We start from the raw sequence: 4,406 nt of genomic DNA, 5'->3' as shown, positions 1-4,406 counted from the left end.
AGGCTTTACAGTATATTATTTTATAAGACAAACATTGCTATACAGTAAACACATTAAATATAAAAGCAGAAACATTGACATATTGTTCTTTGAATTTTTTTTTTTTATTATTATTATTGTATGTGACCTTTGAGTTTGACACCATTTCTGCTTTTAAGTAATTTTCTGCTTACTGCGCTTTTCATCTTTTCCTTCATCCTGGTCATTACTCTGTGTTGGAGGTCCAGTTGTGTTCCTAATATCTCTGTGTTCAACATTTTCATAAATAGCCTCTAAATATTCACTGTGTCGGACAGTACGTCTACACAGATGAGATGTGATCTTTAGAATGATGAGTGTTTTTAAAGTAGTGCTAAACCTAAATGGGAAGTGGTTTAATTTCACACTGGCCTTCGAGAAGAAAAAAACACTTGAAGTCCAACTTATAAACTCCCTGCAGACTCATACTACAGTATTTGTGTATTGTACATTCAACCACGTTATCAGCTTCAAAAGTCAACAAGAGGAATCTGTGAGCACTCAAATAAACTCAAACACACTTAAACAGGCCAAACTGGACCTTGTATTGATGATGCTGGAAATCTATCCATAGTGCAATAAAGCAGATTCATTAATTGCTATCAGGATGTGAGAGTTTCAATCAGACTAACAAAAAGTGTTTATGAAAAAAACTGTCTACGCTACCTTTGGCACGGTTTTATTCTTTTGGGTCACATGTGCTGAATCTGAATCTGAATCATATGCTTGCCTGTAGCCTATTTAGTACATCATCTACAAGTTACTATGAGTTTGGTCTTTTAATTTCACTGCATTAGTCCATTGAACGTGTTGTATATAACTTTTTCACTCTTCTAAAGCATAAAAATACTATCATAATATTTGCAGGAGACACTATTTGAGGAAACATACTGAGGTCACATACTCATTTCTCTTAAAAACACTTTTACAGCCAGTTATTTTACTGTGAAATGTGTGTTTCCGTGTTGGAATGTCTGTTTTTTTTTTTTTTTTTTTTTTTATCTTTGCGATTCTGCCATTGCCATGCGCTCGTTCCTGTTGCGTGCGCTCAAACTGGCATCCCGCGTGAGCGTTGACGTTAAATGTTTTATATGTCTCGACTGCAGGGGAATGGACCCTTGTACTGGTACAAAATATGAAATGTCTTAATCAGACAACAGGCATCATAGCATAAGAAAGAAAATATAAAGAAGTAAAACAAAGAAATAAAATACAAATTGAAGTAGCTTAAATAATAAATAAAGAAATAAAAGAGGCTCAGTAGCTTCTGCAGCACGAACACAAGCATGTATTCCGCAGTTGCTGTTGAAGTTACGTGATGCAGCGGTGTCTGACTCCCGAAACGCCAAATCATCTGGACGAAATGCTGATTCGATACAAAATGTTTACGTATACAGCTAAACGCATCTCTGTGTGCACAAGGCCTAAAATGCAAGTATGGTTAATGCAATGCATGTTTTTTTTTTCAATTAGTGCAATTCAACAAGCTTTTTTGTTTCAAATACATCGTCATTATTTTACCCTTTTATAGAAATTAAGTGTCAAATCAACCTTTTTATGAACTCTACCCTTGTATTTAGATAATGCTGTAGATAGAGCTTTTACAGTATATTCTTTTATAAGACAAACACTGAATAAAGTCCAAATAAGAACACGGTTTAAAAATAATCCATGTTAATACATTGAATATAAAAACAGAAACACTGATATATTGCTCTTAGAACATATATTTTAAACTGTATGTAACACTTCTCATTTCCTCAAACATTAGTGACACCATTAACTTCATCATTTGTGACATAAATAAATGAAAGTCATTTTCTGCTTACTGCGCTTTTCATCTTTTCCGTCATCCTGGTCGTTACTCTGTGTTGGAGGTCCAGTTGCGTTCCTAATATCTCTGCGTTCAACATTTTGATAAATGTCCTCTAAATCCATTATTCACTGTGTCTGACAGTATGTCTTCACAGATGAGGTGTGATCTTTAGAATGATGAGTGTTTTTTATTTGGTGCCAACTCTATAGGAAGTGGTTTCATATCACACTGGCCTTCGACAAGAATTAACACTTTAAGTCCAACTTATAAACTCATTGCAGACTTGTACATTCAACCACGTTATCAGCTTAAAAAGTCAACAAGAGGAATCTGTGAGCACTCAAATAAACTTTAAACACTTAAAAAGGGCCCTGTCCCAAATGGCACAGTTCATATGCACTTTTCGTCTTGTGGATTAACAATGGCTGCTACGTACGTGTGTCTGTTAAGTCCATGAGACTGTAGGGTGTCCCATTTGTCATTTTAGGTCTCAGAAGGGTGCTCTGTGGTTGATATGTGCCCTCAGTGCGCACTTTTGGTGAGCCAGCACTGATGTGAACTCCACAGCAGACATCTTCCCGACAGTCAAAGCGGCATTACGTCATGAAAGTGCGGACTCGTATGAAGATCTCGAGTGGGTGCCATTTGGGACAGGGCCCTAATGTGCGGTCGAGACTCAAGTGCCTCAAACAAGGTGGAGTCAACTCGCCTATGCCCCGATCTAGTTCCCCTTCTGGTGCACCAGAAAAGGGCTACTTCGCCGAATAGCCAGGGTGACCGGAGGATTACAGTGAGGGCTTCCCCGCCCGGTAACCAATCTGTGTGGGCCCCTTATTCCTCTATCACATTGCAAACATGCTGAGACTGCGTTCGTGGGTGGTTTATGTTCTCTCATGAGAGCATGATCACATCGGCACGTTGTTCATCTTGCCTTTTTCATAAGGGCTTGAGCGCTCAGCACGTGTGCCGTCGAGTTTGACGGCCATGTTCACTATTTCACATGCCTGGCAGCTTCCGGATGAGATTGCTGGTCCTTCTCATGAGGGATCCAGGGGAGGATCAGATGTTGATCGCTGCATCGGAGAGAGGGCTGTTACGATCTGGAAATGAAGATGATGCTGAGCTTCCCACTATAACGGTGTGCATGCTCATGCTGAATAAGATTCAGACTTAACAGCCATGCTTTCCCGGGTTACTCTGGGGGTGCAGTGTGCCGCGTAAATGCCTTGCCCCGCCCCGTGCCTTCCCGGATGTGTGTAAAGAACTTTGGCAGTATGGATGCATATTGGTGCCAATATGGCAAGCCAAACATGACTAAATATGCAGAATTTTTTTTCCTCAATGATGGAGCAGCTGTGCTACTGCAGACCGCCTCTTCCCTGCTTGTGATGGCCACCCTGCAAGTCTGTGGAAGGCCAAAACACTCGTAGTTCTGAGTCGGGGTTGAGCTGCGCATGGTGACTGACTGTGATTTAAGACACATTGCTGGCCCTCAGCCAGACGATGTCCACCCTGGTGGTCCAGAAGGACTTCTCATGCAGGGCTGAAAGGAGAACAAAGACTTAAGACTGACCAACTGAAAATGCAACAAGTCTGGACGAAAAATCTGAAGATGACATCTACACACAACAGAAAACATGTTATGGACTGTGCCACCGTTGAACTCCATGTGTGTGGCCAACAGTGCCAAGCGGTGAGTTGTAAGATTGAAGGCCAAGATATGTTTATATTGGATGTCTTCTAATTGTCACACCTTTAGTACGGTGGGGGAAGTTGTAATAATCTGGCCATCCCATCCTGGCCATTACTCTGTGTTCGAGGTCCAGTTTTGTTCTTAAAGAGGGGGGTGAAACACTCAGTTTCAGTCAATCTCATGTTAATCTTGAGTACCCATAGAGTAGTATTGCATCCTTCAAATCTCCAAAAAGTCTTTAGTTTTATTATATTTATAAAAGAAAGATAGGCTGTACCGAGTCTTTCCGGAAAAAAACGAGCGGCTGGAGGCGTGCCGTGTGGGCGGAGCTAAAGAATCACGAGCGCTGTTCACTGTTTACTTGCTGTGCTTAAGCGCCGATAGCTAACAACACACAGACATTTGAAGCAGTTTTACTCACCGCCTGCGGTTCCAACGCATGACCGTGAATCTTTATCGTTGGGACTGCTCCATCCTTAAGCATTAGACGATCTGCAAATCCGGCGTCGAACTGCGCCTTGTTTATAAAACAATCATCGTCGAAATGCAGGGAATAAACAAGAACACTTGCACAACTCCGTTGATGCTCTGGAAAAACAAACTCCATCCACGGGTTCCTTAACGCTGGGTTCTTTGGGAATCTGTGCAGGGTTGTCTTGCCCTGGCAACCAAAAACCCACTTCTTTGGTGACATTGACTTCCCAAAAGCCGAGCATAGCGCTTTGATGAGGTACTGCTTTCGCTCTCTCGCTCTGGTCTACGAGTGCGCGCGCGCCCGCGACCTTCCGGGAGAAGTGCCCTTAGGACCCTTATAAGGAAATTCCGCTCCATCTGACGTCACACATGCCCATACTCGAAAAAAACTTTCCGAAACTTGTG

The sequence above is a fragment of the Squalius cephalus genome (genome assembly GCF_949319135.1).
Source record: "Squalius cephalus genome assembly, chromosome: 2".
Lineage (NCBI taxonomy): Eukaryota > Metazoa > Chordata > Actinopteri > Cypriniformes > Leuciscidae > Squalius > Squalius cephalus.
Note: the sequence above shows the minus strand (reverse complement) of the source record.